At 43.0% G+C, this 18,377-nt stretch overlaps 1 protein-coding gene and 1 non-coding gene across 2 annotated transcripts in view; one reads left to right on the top strand and one right to left on the bottom strand.

Moving 5' to 3' along the window:
- ZBTB16 (zinc finger and BTB domain containing 16) overlaps positions 1–18,377 on the bottom strand; it is a 247,814-nt gene that overhangs the window by 129,421 nt on the left and 100,016 nt on the right. The gene's annotated exons all lie outside the window — the stretch shown is intronic.
- TRNAG-UCC lies at positions 14,601–14,671 on the top strand. The gene has a single exon. It is a non-coding gene; the product is annotated as a tRNA-Gly (tRNA).

An 18,377-nucleotide genomic window follows, 5' to 3' on the forward strand; every position in this document is an offset into this window, starting at 1 on the left:
AAAAAAAAAAAAAAACATATCTCCAACGTACATTTACCCTTTATTCAAATGACCAGAGTAAGGTCAAACAGCCAACAGCATTCTGCACTCTAATATTAAAAGAAGGATAGATGAAAAGCTATTAGGATATTGGGTATTTATTTCCAAAGCACTTCCAAGGAGGCTGCAGGGTATTTATCATATTCCATCCAATTGCCTGCGTTTTCTATATATGCCTTTTCGTGGATAAGGCATATGTGTACAAGCCTGTTCTTCAAGAAGCCTTCACCCTAACAGGAACAGGTCATTTAAAGGGCATTTGGGGTACTTAGGGAATGTTTCCTACTTTCTAAGGGTGACATTATATCTTCCCAAGGAACATCTCCTAATGATACCAACAGTGACAGACTGCAGGCTGGGTAAGCCATTAGTCACACTCAGTGTTGTTCTCCTTAAGTACTTTCTGGAAATACCTAGTCCAGAATTCAGGACTAAGCCACTTTTAAGTTCCTCGAAACTACAAGTTCCTTGAGCACAAGAATGATGTTACCATCTCTGCCTTCAAAGCCTCACACAGATTCACACGGCCAGAGCAGCCATAAGAGACGCCATCATTACTAGTGAAGCAACTGCCAACCACCCCAAACCAACAGGATAGCAGACCACGAAAATCCAGCCCTGGGGAGGCCTGCAATCAGAGAGGATGCCTCGTATCCCAGGAAGGAGAAAAAGAACAGATAGTGTTAATCTTGGCTGGGGAAAGGGTCACTTTCATTTTCTCAGGGCATGAGGGAAATTATCCTTGTATTCACTTTTTTTTTTTTTTTTTAAATGTTGAGATTAGACAGTCATTTGACAAGCTGTGAATGCTTAGCTGGTATTACTACAAATTATCTTTCTAGCAATAGAGTTCATTGCTCCCTGACTAGTCAATATTAATAAACATTACCGAATGCTTTTACAACACAATTTATTTTTTAATACAACTCTTTATGTATGCCATAAAATAAATATACCAATAAAAGGCAAGGATTTCAAACAACAAATTAGAAAAACAACCAAGAAAGGAAAGAAGGTTGCTCACAGAGCACCAGTTAACACCTTATATGCTGCAGGTTTAGGGGTACAGAGGGTACCTCTCTGCTGGAGATTCAGACCAGTAATGCTACGGAGGATGGCGGCCGTTTGGTTGCCTTGGAGCCTTTTAAAGGGAGGTGGAAGGAATACCAAAGGAATACCAAAGAAGTCATATTTTCTCAAAAATCATGATATACTGACTGTATTCCTGGGGGGTGCAAACTGTTAACACACTTGACTGCGCATTGAGAAAGTTGGTGGTGTGAGTCCATTCAGAGGCACCAGAAGAAAGGCTTGGTGATCTACTTCTGAGAAATAAGCCACCGACAACCTTACAGAGCACGGTTCTGACACATACGAGGCTGTCATGTGTCAGAATCAACCCAACAGCAATTGTTGTATGTGAACATACAGTGAAACCTGCGTGAGCCAGAACTCGATAGAACTGCCTTGTTTTGCTGGGTTTTGCAAGTTTGCCACCTTTGACAGGGTGCAGTCTTATTACTCTCCTATCGCTTATTTCTCCTTCTCCTTCTCTGGCAGGTTTCTGCCTTACACAGGTTCCGGCTTTCACAGGTGTAGCTGTACTGACTGAAATACTGGACTGGAGGCAAGAGATTTAGTTTTCATTCCAGCTCTGGTAGTAACCATCGTATGACGCTGGCAGAATCACTACCTCTGTAGATTTCACCATTACACATCTTTGCAACATGCAAGGGCTGCAGTAGGTAATTATTCAGGTTATTTCCAATCAGGTTTACAAAACTGTAAGGCTGGGGGGTTGACCTGAGCTTGTACTAGCTGGACTGTAACCTCCCTCAGTGAAGGATCCATATACTTGAATTTTTGTCCTTTCCATTTCCATCATTGAGCAGAGACTCCATGTATTTTTGTTGAATGAATGAACAAACAAACAAGAAAGGGAATTTAAAGGGAAAAATGTGAAGGTAAAGAAAGAAACCCACCCCCCTTTATGGGAGCTCTGGTAGCATAGTGGCTAAGACACTTGCCTGCTAACCAGACGGCTGGCGGTTCAAGCCCACCAGCCACTCCTCGGAAGGAAGGTTGGGCAATCCTACTTCCGTAGTGATACTGCCTCGGAAACCCAAGGAGGGGTCGCTATGAGTCGGGGCCGACTCGACGGCACATAACAACAACAACAACAACAACAACCCCCCTTTATACACAAGGGTCCCTGGATGACAGAAAAGGTTAAGACTGGGTTACCAACTGAAAGGTTGGTGGTTCAAAGCCAACCAGGCACACTTCAGAAGAAAAGCCTGGCATCTGATACTGAAAGGTGACAAAGCCTTGAAAACTCTATGAAGTGCAGTTCTACTCTGCACAGATGGGGCCGCCCTGAGTTGGAATCAACTTGCCAACAATGGGTTTGAGTTTTTCTGTTTTCTACATATTATACATGTGCACACAGACACATTAGTACAAAAACAGTTGTTCATACTGTCCAAAAGAGAAGCCCCGTGAGGTTCTTAGAAAGAAAGCTGTGCACCCTGCCTTGGCCTGGGATCAAGGCCAACTTAAAGCTCACTGAAGAATGGAGGAAGCTGCCTTGAGCCTTGAAAACATGAGGAAGGGCAATGGCAATCCCTGCAGCTATAACCAAAACCAAGTACAGTACTTCCAGATAAGGCCACCCGAGAGAGTGTTAAAATGCGTTGTCAGAAATGACAAAAGGGCATGCTAATCTCCCTGCAGCAACTGCTCAAAGACAGATCTTCATGGCTACTGAACACCAGGAGGCCTGGGCTGTTACGTAACCAGGCCTTTGTTTTAAAATACCAAGTTCTCTCCTAAGTCGTTTATTTGAAATATCTCCATCAACAAATTTCACCAAGAACAAAAGTTTTCATTTGTGTGCTGGGCTACAGGATGATCTTATCACACACAATCTCATATAGTCTCTTTCAACAAGGTCTTAGCCTGCTTATCTGTGAAGTTCCTGGTAGCCAAATATGATTGAAATGTTCTATTTATGCTCACTGGATTAAGGAGATGTTGCAAAACTGCACAAAAACCTGGCAGATGTAAGCAAGGTATTACAGCCTGGGCAGTTAAGATCTGAGGGGAAGGGATCAATACACACTTTTGTAGTTTTCTTTTCTTTCTCTCTCTCTTTTTTAAGAAACCAAGAAAGTCGTGCTTTTAGAAAAGGGAAAAGGAAACATAATAAAATATCTTAAGATGTACAGCTTCTCAGAGCTTTTCCAAATCCAAAGCATGATGCATGCTTGATGATGTCAACCTAGAAACAAAAATACACCCAAAATATTCTCCCCAGATCCTAAAAGGCCCTAAAAGGGAATACAACTATGGTTATAGATGAACAGGGTTTCTGGTTTTTTTTTTTTTTTTTCTCTGACTCTACACAAGGTTTTTAACCAGCACAAATAACCAGATTCTGGGAAAACTTTTTAAAAAGCTAAAGGCTTTTTCTTTATCTCCCTGTGTGGCCTAAATGTGTGTGAGAGGGACATCTTTATCTCTTGGTCACCTAAGTTCATTTTTACATGTCCCCACTTTAACCAGGAAGCTAAATATAACCTTCATGCCATGGAACAGCCATGGATGCTCCAAGGCTGTTGAGAATAATAAGCACTCGGCTGTTAACTGAAAGATCAGTGGTTTGAGCCCACTAGCCGCTCCAAGGGAGAAAGATGTGGCAGTCTGCTTCCATAAAGATTTACAGCCTTGGAAACCCTATGGGACAGTTCAACTCTGTCCTACAGGGTCACTATGATTTGGAATCGACATGACAGCAATGAGTTTGGATTTTAAGGAGAAAGTTCCTTTGGAATTAAACCATTCTGAAAAGCTTCTTAATGTATATTGCCTCATTATTTCTGCTTTAGTACACTGAAAATTAAATTACTTTTCTATGAGGACTCTGAGATTTAATGCCATCATTCTAAACATCAATTATGAATACAAGATAAGAGATTGGGTAGATTAACCTGTATAAACATCAAATCACATTGTGAAATTTATTGTCATTTTAATGAAGAAAATAGCAAATCGCAATAGATACTTGCTTCTGTGCTTGTTCTTTTTCCTTTCTTCCAGAAAAATGAAAAAAAAAAAAAGACATCTCATCAACTGAAGTGTTATAATAGCAAATGTTAATGTATTTATGTATCACATTTGATTTTCAAAGGACTTTCCAAGGGTCATCTCGATCACTATGGAAACAGAGTAAGTGACTTACTTTCCCATGTTACAGTGCAGGTAGAAGTCTCAAGACTTCTCCCCTCAGAACCTGCCTCCACATTTACCTACCTGAGGAAAAACACGCCCTACCCATGATGTCCTCCTTTAGCTCGGAGTCTTGTCATGAAATAGTCAGGAAAACCACCAGCAAGAAAGGAGACACTGAGAGCAAGTCTAGGATTTACCAGACAGACCCTAATGGTGGTATAGTGCCTAAGGCATTTGACTGGTAACCAGAAGGCTGGCAGTTCAAACCCACCAGACACTCCTCAGAAGGAAGGCTGGGCAATCTACTTCCATTGTGATACTGCCTCAGAAACCCAAGGAGAGGTCACTATGAGTCAGATCTGACTCTATGGCAGTGAGTTTGATGAGAGTGAAAGGAGGCTTAATGACTCAGTAGTTAAGTGCTCAGCTGCCATAAGAAAGATCCACAGTTTAAACCCACCAGTTACTCTGCAGGAGAAAGATGTAGCAGTCTGCTTCCTTACAGGATTTACAGCCTCAGAAACCCTATGGGCCAGTTCTACTGTGGCCTATAGGGTCATGTGCATCAAAATCAACTGAACGGACAATGTGGAACAAAATTCAAAATCATTTGGAGGAAAAAAAAAAAAATCAACTGAACGGCAGTTGTTTAATAAGAGAGAATCAAGAATAGAGAGTCATCTAAGAAAAAAGTGAGCTGAGTCACAGCAAACAGGATCCACAGACAAGCTGTGTCTCACAGGGACTTTATAACCTCCCAGCAGTAACATGTCAGGAAGAGCTGCTGTCTAGTCCCTTCTACTCATCACCCCTATCTATTAGGCACATACTATACACCAGATCTGGGAAAGTAAGACTGAACTTGAACCACAGTATATCTAGGTAGGTTCTGCATCAACCCTTTTCTCTATTATTGAACTTTGCTGGTTTCCTTTATATACTTTGCAATTTGCAATTATACATTTCGTTTTTTACTAGTAGTCTTTATCCCTCCTAGACTGTAAGCTAACCATATACTGTAGCCTTCGAGTCTCTTGCACTACTTGGTACAGAACAGATGTTAAATACATCTTTTTTAAATAACAGTTTCATTGAGATATTATTACATACCATAAAATTCACTTTAAAAAATTACAGATGTTTCATTTCACTTATCAAGTCCAGTGGGGGGTGGTCCCAGTTGTTGATTCTCAGTGATATACCTTCCTCAATATGTCAGCAATCCCTGTTCCCAAATTCCCAAGAGATTTAATCTCTGAGATTCAAGAACACAAAACGGAAATCCCCAAAGCTATAAATTTCCTAACACTGTATTTTCATGTTTTTAAATAATAACAAGTGACCCTAACAATCAGCCAAAGTCAATGGTGGTGAAACAGTACGGATAGGCGCAGTGAGAATGGCGACACAATGTGAAGAGCGTAACCAGCGTTACTGAACTCCACATGCTAAAATCGATGAATGGTGTACGTTCCGCCATGTGTATTTTCACCAAAATTAAAATCAAAAAATGTAAAAAGCAGACAGCACAGCAGGAAAAATAAATCAAAACCAATAAATTCTGCTATCATTGTTGTTAGCTGCCCATTCTGACTCGTAATGACCCCAGGTGTTGCAGAATAAAACTGCTCCACAGGGTTTTCAAGGCTGGCCAAAAAGCAGAAACAAAAAGTAGGCACCTCTGGGTGGGTTCAAACAGCCAACCTTTTGGGCAGTAAAACAAACAAACAAAAAAAAAAAACAAACTCACTGCCGTCGAGTTGAGTCGACTCACTGAGACCTCTCCTTGGGTTTCTGAGGTAGTATCTCTATTAAAGTGGATTGCCCAGTCTTCTTTCTGAGGAATGGCTGGTGGGTTTGAACCTCCAGCCTTCTGGTTAGCAGTCAAATGCCTTAGGCACTACGCCACCAGAGCTCCCAGCAGTAGTTGAACACTTAATTGTTTGTGCCACCCTGCCACCCGTTTAATATCATAGATAGTATTTTAATAATAGGTAAAAATGATATTTACCTGATACAAACATTTGATAATAGAAAACATTAAAAGAAGGGAACATTAATGAAAGATAAATGCCAAATAAAAATCATTAAAAATTTAAAGATGACTGCACAAATGTTTAATACTTAAAATATTAATTGGCCTATTCGATAGGCTTGATCTTTGTTTTGTGACAAATATCTAGACGTAGAAAACCTTCCTTCACTTAGTGCTGATGGTGGTTGAAAAATTCACCCTATTAATGTGTACAATTCATTGGATTTTAGTTTATTCACAGAGTTGTTCAACCATTACTGTTAGCTAATTCCAACACTTCATTACCCAAAAAAGAAACCCTGTACCCATTAGCAATCACTCCCATTCCTCCCTCCCTCCTAGTCCTTGGCAACCACTAATCTACTGTCTGCCTCTATGAATTCACCTCTTCTGGACATTTCATATTAATAGAATCACATAGTACTTGGCCCTTTTGACTGGCTTCTTTCACTTAGCATACTGTGTTGAAGGTTCATCTGTTCACTCATGTTATAGCATGAACCAGTATTCATTTTTTTCATTGCCCAGTATTATTCCACTATATGAATATAACACATTTTATTTATCCACTCATCCACTGAGGGGCACTTGGGTAGGTTTTACTTTTGGGCTATTATTAAGAATGCTGCTGTGAATATGCATGCATAAAATTTTGTGTGGATTTATGTTTTCTCTTCTCTTGTATACCTAGGAATGGAATTGCTAGGGCATACGGTAATTTCACGTTTAACCTTTTGAGGCACTGCCAGGCTCTTCTCCAAATCAGCTGCCCCATTTCACATTCCCACCAGCAGTGTATGAGGGTTTCCAATTTCTGAACACATTTTCAGACCAAATGAGTAAATGAATGAAGATATCCTCCTCTGTGAGAGCTCTGGGGAAGGGCATGAATCTCTGAGGCTCCTCTGATAAACCAGCATTTCATCCATAGACTTGAGGTACCGTACTTATGTTTAACAGAAACCCCAAAGAATGCCATTTAGTTCACTCTAGAGAGAGAATCAAATGGAAAGTGAAGACACAGAAATAAAAACATTAGATAGCTCAAAGTGGATACTACTTTCACATGGATTTTAACCCCCACCCTCCATCCCCATCTTCTGTAATTTAATAACACAACTCCTTAAACAGATTTTGCTGAAGAAGTATGAACGGGACCCCAGCTCAACTGCAGCTGACTTTGATTTGGTCAGTATACAGGAAAGCTTTATTTAATAGCCTTACTGTCTCTGAGAAGAAGTTTGAAAATATACGTAACAACACTTAAAAATATCTTGAGCCAACCCTGGGATGGGGACCCATGGAGCTGGAACCTTCTGAGAACATGGGAGCCAGAAACAAGGGCCAGGCCTCTCTTCCTGAGCTTGTCGGTGTGGGGCAGGGTTTCCTGGAGCAGGTATGGGGAGAAGTTCTATTAAAAGAGTTCCCCAAACTTTTATTTTTCCCCCTTTTCTTTCCTTTTAAAAGAAGGCAGCCGTATTCCTTTCTGGTCAGACTTCTTGCAAAGAACAAACAAACAAAGGCTGGGACCGAGCAAGGCCCCTTGCAAGCTGCAGGTAATTAAAACAGCCTGTAAATGCCCCAGCAGAAAGCACTTCAAAGAGATAGTAATTCCAGCAATGGCCAGTCAAGACTGTGTGGTGTAAAAATTATGAGTTTTCCCAACGGGGAGCTTTGTGTGAAAAGGACAGAGGTTGGTGGCAAGGGGAGGGCGTGCCACACAGAGGAGGTTTACAATTGGTGTCCATGCCCAGGGCATGCGTGACTGTGTCTGTGTGTGTGGCACGCTCACTCACAAGAGAAAGGGGGACTGTGTGCATGTGTGAGTGGAGCATGCAATTATCAACGCCCAGACGGTTCAAGCGTGTGGACATGGAGATAAAAGGGGAAATAAAATAAAAGCAACAAATACGTATCCTCTTCTCCCGCTGGGCCTCGTTTTCATGGAGAGAAGCACCAGGCGCTTGTGTGCTCCTCCGGCTCCTAACTTCTAAGCCTGCCAAGTGGGCAGGAAATCTCTAACACTGAAACACTGACCAGCCCAGGCAAAGCGGCAGCTCTCTGAATGGTGTTTGCTTTTGGTCTCACAGCATAACACGTAACAGCCAACAACATACTGCAAGCTATGCTATCTTGAAACACGGGATGACTAAAAGATGGGTATCCTTAAGCTTCACTCTGAATGTGCCACTGCCCTGGAGCTCTGTGGTCAGATGATGTTGTCGTCAGCCCCCGACTCATGAAACAAAACACCGCCTGGTTCTGTGAGATCCCCATCATCAGCTGGGGATCACAGCATTGTGATCCACAGGGTTTTCATTGGCTGATTTTCAGAAGTAGATCCTCAGGCCTTCCTTCCTAGTCTGTCTTAGTCTGTAAGTTTTGCTGAAACCTGTTTAGCATCATAACAACATGCAAGCCTTCAATAACAGAAGGTGATGGTTAAACACGAGGTGTGTTGGCCAGAAATCGAACCCAACTCTCCTACACAGAAGGCGAGAAGTCTACCCTTGAACCACCACTTCCTCATGCTTAGATGACACGATGGCTCTTCTATGGTATGCAGCTGATGCACATGACAACAGAGGTAGCAGATAGTCCCTGAGCCACAGCCCCTCAGCATCCACACCTAGGACATCTGGCTCCGCTTTTATAATACATGATACAGAAAACTCAAACTGATACACACACCTGACCACAACAGTCCACTTCCTGAAAGAAACAGGTCTATCACTAGAGTATTTTTCTCCATTTTCCCTGCAGGGACATGATAGCCACAAACTGACATTCTGCCAGGTAGGTGGGCAAGTATCATCCGTAGGACCCTTCCCTCATCCTCCCCATCTCTCCACCCCCAAAGCTGATCCTCTATTTTATTCTTATCTTTTGCCTGTGCACTTATTGTGCTGATAGCAGAGTTTGTATTTGTGGTTAACGCACTTGACTGCTAAACAAAAGGTTGGAGGTTCTGCCCCCAGGTGCCTTGGAAGAAAGGCCTGGCAACCTACTTCTGAAAAGCAGCCATTGAAAACCATATGGAGCACAGATCTATGGACACACCTGGGGACACCATGAGTCAGAGCTGACTCAATAGCAACTGGTCTGTTTCTCCAACCAGATGGGGAGCTACCTGAAGGAAGATTCTTACCTCAATTATCTCTGTATCCCCAAGTCTAGCAAATGGCATGGCATGAGTAGGTATACAAGGAATATTTTGTAAATAAGTGAGTAGATGGGTGAGAGGGTGAGTCTTGGCCATCCTGTGGGTAATTAATAAATCAGGGCCTGTTTGAAGTACAACGTATTGCTGGGGGCCAACTACCAGGCTGTCTCACCCTTCATCAGTTAGTCAAGTGTTCACTGGGCTCATTGGGAGGCCCAGACTCTTTGGAGGGAAGGTAGGGGCCTATGCTTGCCAAAGGCAGCAAAGAAACCACTGCCGCCAGTGGTTGTATTTCTCCATAAACACAATCCTGCTCTGCCCCACTAACTCCTCCTGACACTGCTGGCTTTAAGCCCACACATAAAAATGTCCCTTACTATTTTTATTTAATGAGCTTTCATTTTCCTCCCCCTCTTTGTAAATGAGAAAAGAAAGCCCACCTCCTAATGGGGTTGGGGGAGAGGAAGCAAAGTGGAATCTTTTAAAAATGGGTCATAACTTCACGCAAAGCTTTCTCCTCGACAATCCCCCCTCCTCCCAGTCCCTGTGCCCCTCCACCCTCCCTGCATCCTCCCTTCCCACCATTTCAAACAAGATGCATGGATTTTGGACATTTGATTACTTTTAAGTATATATTTTTCCCTCAAATAGACTGAATACAATGGTTAGGAAATGTGACAGAAAACTATTCTGAGCCATTTATTGCCTTAATACCCACCTTTGTCCAACAGGCAGTTTTGACAACAGCGATAAATTCCAAATTTATGTCAACAGAGCATATGTTGAACACCTCATTTCTGAGCTAAAGCGGCATGCTGCCCTATAAATCACCGTTCTGTTTGAAATGAAAGTAGATTACAGGCCTGTGTTATTGAGCAGTTAGAGCTATAGTCATATAAATCAGAACTTTTAACTCTAGGCAATCCGTTGTGCAATTAACTAAAGGGTACTTTGTCATTTCAAGGCTTGTGCACAGACTTGGCAGGGCACAGAGCTAGTAGGGAAAAGGGTGGACAGAAAAAAGTTTTTAGACACTTAGGAAGGTTCCTGACTGCACCATCTACCACACCTCACAGTGCCTTAGCCCCACAACCACCACCACCACAGGGACCTGCCAAGCTTCTATTCTGGCAAAGGTAACCTCATAACCAGCATCTGCCACAAAGACATCATATTTGGCATTTGTCAATGAGTCACCTCTAAAAGTCCAAATGCCTTTTTCACTCATTAATTAAGCATTGCCTGGGCACAAATCAGGAGCCCTGGTGATACACAGTTAAAGTGCTCGGCTATTAACCAAAAGTCAGCAGCTCGAAACTACCAGCTGTTCCAGGGGAGGAAGATGCAGCAGTCTTCTTCTATAAAGATTTACAGCCTCAGAAACGATACGGGGCAGTTTTGCTCTGTCCTGTAGGGTTCCTGTAAGTCGGAATCGACTTGACTGCAATAGGAATGGGAGCACAAATGAGGTGTGTACCACCACTGTCTTTGGTGCTAAGATAATGTGAGAGACAGGAGAGGTGATAATAGTAATACAAACAACCACATGAAGATGATGTTGATAAAGAAGAATTAGGACAACATTTTCACAGAACGTATCTGAGCACTTAGTGTGTCCTTTCTGGGTATTTTCATGCCTTATCTCAAGCAATCTCTGAACAACCCTATGAGGCAGGCATTATTCTTTTTTTTTTTTTAGGATTTGGGTGAAGATTTACAGAGTAAATTCACTTTTCATACAGCAGTTCACATATACTTTGTCTCATGTCATTGACCAAAATTTACAATGCAGCAGCTCCCCTCCCACTTCCTCCCCATAGTTACCTCCTCCCAGTGTCCATCCCTTCATACTCTTCTGCACCCTGAGCTATCTCCCTGTGCATAAGCAGCCCTTCCTTCTCCCATGATTGTTCTCTCCAGGGCGTGTGTCTACTTGAGGTAAATGTTTAACTCACATGCCTGTACTTTGTTTGGCTGGAAACCACAGTTGTGGGTTCAATTCCAGACCTGAAGGGCAGCTAGGGGCCATAGTCTCAGTGGTTATACCAGGCTCTATTGGACCAGCAAACCTGGTCCCCATCTTCCTTTTTTTTTTTTTGCCTCCAAATGATTTTGAGTTTTGTTCCACATTGTTCTCCCTCTTTATGCAGGATCTCCTACATCCCTTCCAAGTGGATGGCAGTGGTAGCTGGGCACCATCTAGTTCTTCTGGTCTCATAGTTGTATAGGCTGCAGATCGGATGGTGTACCAGTCGCTAGGACTGATTGTTTCCATTAATTTTGGTTTTCTTCTTTCTTCTTGACGAGGAGAGACCCATTGTTGCATCTAGATGGCAGCTTCCTAGCTTTTAAGGTCCCAGTCACTACTCGCCAAAGTAGTAGGTGGAACAATGTTTTGTATAGTATGTTATGCCAATTGAGCTTGATGTCCCCTGCGACTATGGTCCCAAGCCCACAGGATCAACTACTCGGTCCCTCTGGGTAGCTGGCTGTGACCAAGCAATGACCATAACCTTGCCCCTTGTCAGCTCTACTATACACCTGGGAATTCTGATCATTCACATGAACTTATAGGCCCATTGTCTGCCAACCCTATATATGATCTTGGATACACTCTCCATTTAGACATACCTAATTGTTTAGCTTGTTCACCCATCTATCCGTCCCTATACCCATGTTTGCTTTCACTGACAACTCAATACTGTAGCAGGCATTATTCTTATTTGTTTGTTGGGACATGGTAATAAACAATTGCACAGGGTTATAATGTGTATAAGTGGCAGGACCAGAAACAAACCTAGTTGGAAAAACAAAGATTTTAAGAACTCAGCCTGTCACACCAGCCCCTTCTGCAAATTCTGGGTCTATAACTTATTAGCTCTAAATCTTTGGATTCTTTTAGCCTTGGTCTTCTCATCTGTCTAGTGGGATAATAATACTGTTATCTCAGATGGTAAATAAATGACACAGTGCATGTAAAAGCTCCTAGCTCAGTGTCTAGGACATAATGTGGTGAATAAACCTGATGGTATAGTGCCTAAGGCATTTGACTGCTAACCAGAAGGCTGGTGGTTCAAACTCATCAGCTATTCCTCGGAAGAAGACTGGGCAACCTACTTCCATAGAGATACTTCCTCGGAAACCCAAGGAGGGGTCACTATGAGTTGAAACCAACTCAACGGCAGGGAGTTTTATTTATTTATTTATTTTAGTGTAAGTCTGAAGGAGTTCTGGTGGTATAGTGGGTAAGGCATTTGGCTGCTAACCAGAAGGTCAGTGGTTCAGAGCCACTAGCTGCTCCACAGGAGGAAGATGGGGCAATCTACTTTAGTAAAGATTTACAGCCTTGGAAACCCAATGGGGGTCCCTAAGAGTCAAAATCAACTCCATGGCAATGGGTTTGGTTTTTGATTTAGTATAAGTCTGAGGAAGAATAAAGATAGATCTCTCTTCCCTGGCCAGTTTATAACCTCACTGGTGAGAAAAAGGCAGAGAAGAAAGCTTATCTAAAAGGAGAATGTGTTGATATGCTAACATGTCAGGAACAAACAACCTTATGGGTTTTTAGAAGAGGAGCAGATAAACGGTGGGTGGTGTGGCTGGAGATGGCTTGAGGACAAGGTTTCAGAGACTTCGCAAGTGCTAAAGGGCTATATCTACCATGTCAGGGATCGTTAAGAATGGAAAGGCTTTGGACAAGGAGAGGTCTAAACTAGAAGTGCCACATGAACCAGACAATCGAGTTAGGAAGGAGAAAGCTATGCTGAGCAAGCCTTCAGGAGATGGGTTCAGCTTACACACAAAGTGGTCTAGTGGAGATAAGCTTGTGGAGGTCTTAGCGTGAGGTGGGTTATGAGGAGTCCTAAGAGCTCTGGTAGCATAGTACCTAAGGCCCTTGACTTCTAACCAGAAGGCTGGTGGTTCAAACCCACCAGCCACTCCTTGGAAGGAAGGTTGGGCAATCTACTTTTGTAGTGATACTGCCTCGGAAACCCAAGGAGAGGTTGCTATGAGTCAAGGCCAACTCAACAGCACACAACAACAACAACAACAAAGAGAGGGAGGCTGAGGACTTTGATTTCAGTGCTGCAGTCATTGATCAGTCACTGAAACCCTTCTTGGAACACAGAGCTGTCTGGGAGTGGTTTGGTGTGGACAGGGACCATGGAACAAGAGGGACAGAGAGAAATGCCCAAATTCTATGTTGAGGATGAGGACATTTCCAAAGACAGTAGTTGGGTCAGCCTTCCAGAACAAAATGCCAGTACAGTCTTGCTCAGGAATATCACTGCCATGTGTCTGCCAAGATAATTCTGTTCCCTAGAGCTGGTTATGAGTGAATGGATTTAATGGCAGTATATTTGGTGGGGTTTTTTTTTTTTTCTTTTCCTTTTTTTCTTTTATTTGTTCTTGTTGTTGTTAAGAAGGTACAAACAGACATGGCAAGAGGAAGACAGAGGAAGGAGAGAGAGAGAGGAACAAACCATCTTTCTCTTATCTATTGCCTTGCACAGGTACCTGACTCCATGGGCTTACAAATTACTGCAGAAAACTCAAAAGAGCATTTACTTCTGTTTGCTATCTTTCAGCAACTACTCATTGTAATGCAGATGGCAGCAAGAACATGCAGCAAAGGAGCCACACTGCTTCACTCCTTTCTGGCATTCTGGGCTGGCTAACATCTCAACACAGTCCAGAGGCAAGAAGACTCAGGTCCTCTTTCTCTCTCTCTCACAGCCTGGACAAGTTGAGAATCAAATGGGTATTTATTGGGCATAGTGAAGGATACAACAAAAGCGAAGGACAACAAAAGCAAAGGACAACAGGTCCCACTGAAGGTTACTGTCTAGCTGAAGAGAGAAGACAATACACAAAATAGCAAAAAGCAGTAATTGTTCGTGTGCCTGAAGGTCAGGCCCTGACTACAACTGCAACCCCAGAGTCAGTGGGAACTGCAAACTCAGAGACTTCCCTGATGAAGTGGGCCCAAGGCCGAGCTCAGAGTATTCCAAGGATGTAGGCAAAGAAGAGGAGAAGGCATTTCAGATGAAGGAGAAGCAGGAACAAGAGGAAGCCAAGCCAGAGACAACCTTAGGGGGATACTGTGGAATAGTATGAAGTAAGTTTAAGACGGCACTGGTAGTTCAGTGGTAGAATTCTCACCTTCCATGTGGGAGACCCAGGTTCAATTCCTGGCCTGTGCACTTCCAGTACCACTATGACTCATCTGTCAGTGGAGGCATGTGTGTTGCTATGATGCTGAATAAGTTTCAGCAGAGCTTCCAAGACTAAGAAAGACTAAGAAGAAAGGCCTGGTAATCTACTTCCAAAAATCAGCCAGTGAAAACCCTGTGAATCACAACAGTCCAATCCACAAATGGTTGCAGGGATGGTGCAGGACCAGAGTCAAATGATGACTCAATGGCAGCTAACAATAGGAAACGACTTTAGACCAGAAAACTAATAGGGGAGGAGGTGGGCTTGAGAAGCATTGTATGTTCTTGACTGGGGAGGGGAGAGGCAAGAAATCTGTGGTAGTTCAAGAGCACATCTGACATGCTCTGGAAGCCTCTGATGTCCATCCTTCCCCTCATGACATACGGTACTACAGAACATCTGGCCTTGGAGACTGGCCAGAACACTTCCTCCTCTAACACCCTCCACAGCTTCCCATTCACAGAGAAGTGGAATTCCAGCAGGAACATCAGGGCAACAGAGCCTTCCCACCACTCACTGTGGGTCTGGTCACTTGCCAGGATGTCCTGTCTTGCTCCACAGTTAGATGGCAACAAGGCAAGAAAATGCTGGACAGAAACTGGTTCTCTGCATAAGAATCCGTCACTACACACACACACAGATGCGCAGGCGCATGCCCACAGCACATACCATACCTCACCATCTGGCTGAGCAAATGGCTGGTCTCTCAGAAAACAAAGAAAGGAAATCTCTTAGAGATATTTGTTTAATATCTGAAAAGTGGGGGAGCAGATGAAGTATGCAAGTTTCATTTAGAAAATCATTAAGGAACTATTATAGTAAAATGACGTTTCCAGTTTCCAAATAAAGCTGAAACAACCACACTGAACAAATTGCCAGGGCTGGCAAAGGAAGGAGCCATGGAGAAGAGCAGGAAGGAAGGACGTGTATAAAACTAATAATTTCAGGAAAATAAGAAGTCATTAGATGCCAAGGAATTATAGGTAGCCCCCTTCCCCTTCAGAAGCAGAGATCAGCTTATAGGGCAACCACAAAATCAAAAGGGATAACCTGGAGAAAGGTCTCCTTAGGTCTTCTGGAATGTAGTGTCCGTATTCCAGTTATCCCTCCATTTTACAAGGTCAAGTGTATCTCATGATTCTTGCTTTATAAATACTCACAAAATTACCTCTGAAGGAGGAAGCAATTGGCCTCATTTTGAGATGGAAAATTGGGCTACCAGGGACAGGTAAAGAGTGAGACAGTGGGACTCTAAGTGGCTCCCCTAAAAGAAAAGGAGCAGGCAGCAGTAGTTCTATTCATTCCAAGTCAACAAACATATGCTGTTGTTGGGTGCTGCGGAGCTGATTCCAACTCATAGTGACCCCAGGTGACAGAACAGAACTGTCTCTAAGGTTTTCTTGGCTGTAATCTTTACTGAAGGAGATCTCCAGCGTAGATTTGAGCCAACTCTCCATTTAGCAGCCAAGTGCTCCACCACTGTGCCACAAGGGATCCTCACAAAACATATATTGCCTATTAAATGCAAGGCATTGATACAGTTAGCCACTGGACAAAGGGTCAAAGAAATGTAATACAAAGGCCGTACCCTTGAGAAGCTTCCAATTTAGTAGGGAATACAAGACATCTGCATGTAAAAGATTAAGGAAAAATCTAATCTAATTACATGTGACAGTAACAAGGGCTATTTGAGGTTAAATGCTAGAGGAAGAGTCCTAAGAGTTTTGAGACCTTATGTAGGCTCCAAGCCTACATATATAGAAAATACCATCTTCTCTGTGTAAGGTTTATTTCTATCTGGGAAAGCCACACCACTCTCCAAACTCCTAAAGCATCCACCCCTCCCCTCCATGGTTCTTACATACTCTCTCAGCTTCCATCATAAAATTCTAACTCTATCAAACTTCAAATTCTAATCCCATCCACTCTCAGTCACACGCCTGTTTTGCTCTAAATGGCAGCCCTCAGGTTTAAACCCTAGAACTGGCGCAACCAGGTTCCTCCTGCCTCCTGTCTCCTATCATGTCACCTGCTTTCTTCTCCAGCTTGGGAACCAAGGCTGATGAATGGGCATGCCAATGGCTCCACTATCCTGGCCCAGACATACTCCTCTACAAGGGCCCCACACACCACTCCTACCTCACTGCCTTCTTATGACCCAGCCAGAAAAGCAGGGTTTGCCTGGACAGTGCTCTTCACCTTTCACCACCAGAGTGCATGGCTCTCACTGCACATACCACCAGAATAAGGGGTTGTGGTGGGATTAGTCAGGCAGGACCTTCCCCCATTGCTGTCCCAATCACTAGAGGAGGAGGGACTCCATCAGGTGTCCAGTCACTATGAATTGGAATCAGCTCCACAGCACCCAAAAACAATATATACCTACCATCAATGAGGTAGTTTTGAATTGCCATTGGTACACTGTTTTCTCCAAAGAAGCCACCCTTATTCTGTCTTCTCAAAGAGAAGGACATGGTCAGCCTTAATGAAATAAACTGTTAACAGAAATGGGCAGAGAACTTCATCTCCCTTCCAGAAGACACTATCTAATTCATGTGCTAATTGTCTTGCTGGAAGGCTCCAGGCCTCTCCCCACAAGTGAGCTAGAAGGATTTGGAAGTGTCATGGCCTGGAAATACTTGGGTCTAATCATATAAACACTTAATTGCCATCTGAACCTTCAAATTGTGTCACCTCGGTATACCCAATGATTATGTGGCCAAGGTCCTTCTCCAGTGAGGCTACGAGATATGAAGGACCACAGGCAGCCTTTTCATCTTTCTAGTTTACTCTCCACTTCCCTTTCTTTCCCAGAACACATCCATCTTGGAGAGGATTAAGAAGGCTAGGGAGAGAGAGAACACTGGGAGAGAGGGGAGCAAATGGCTTTTTAACTGGCTTTTGGCTTTGACCTTCATCATGACAATGAAGTTTGGTTTCTCTTTTGGTAGAGAGATAAGAGAAGCAGACTTCAAATGGTAGATAATGGTTGATCTCCTGACAATGTAGCCCCAAAGGTCACCCTCCATGCAGGAAACAAGAGAAGACACAAATGCAGTGCCTTCTGTTTCCATAACAGTTTAACCTTGTAAGAATCAGAGGGTTCAGAAAGACTGGGAAGTCTTTGGGTCTTTTATGGATCCAGGAATAAATATACTTGAGCATTTCAGACTAACTGCCTAGAATATTTTTAAAGACTTCCAAAAAAGAAATTCCACATAGAACATGAGACAATTGTAGAGATCCAGGAAGTGGAGAGGTGGGAAATTATGACATATTACCCAGAAAACACAGCTTAGTCACACACTACAGAGACAGTATGATGTAAACTTCTAGAGTGTTGATGCTCTTCAGTTAAAACTCACCTGAATATCAAAAATAAAACTGAAATGCCCAGAATGGAGTCATCCATGGGAGACATTATCTACAGCTTCCACGATGGGATGGGGAGTAAAATCTTCCAAACCAGACTTTTTGGTGTGCAATATTATGCCTGATGATTCACTCCTTTCATCTCTTGAGGGGCTTTTGGAAAGCTGATTTGTAGCTACCATCTCTATTCATCTACAGACCCAAAAAGGATTAAAACCAGAAGAAGCTTGTTGTTGTTGTTGTTATTTGCCATCAAGTCGGCCCCGACTCATAGCGACCCCTCCTTGGGTTTCCGAGGCAGTATCACTACGGAAGTAGGAT

The sequence above is a fragment of the Orycteropus afer genome, unplaced genomic scaffold, assembly GCF_000298275.1.
Source record: "Orycteropus afer afer isolate SDZICR_OR568_19922 unplaced genomic scaffold, OryAfe1.0 scaffold00036, whole genome shotgun sequence".
Taxonomy (NCBI): Eukaryota; Metazoa; Chordata; class Mammalia; order Tubulidentata; family Orycteropodidae; genus Orycteropus; species Orycteropus afer.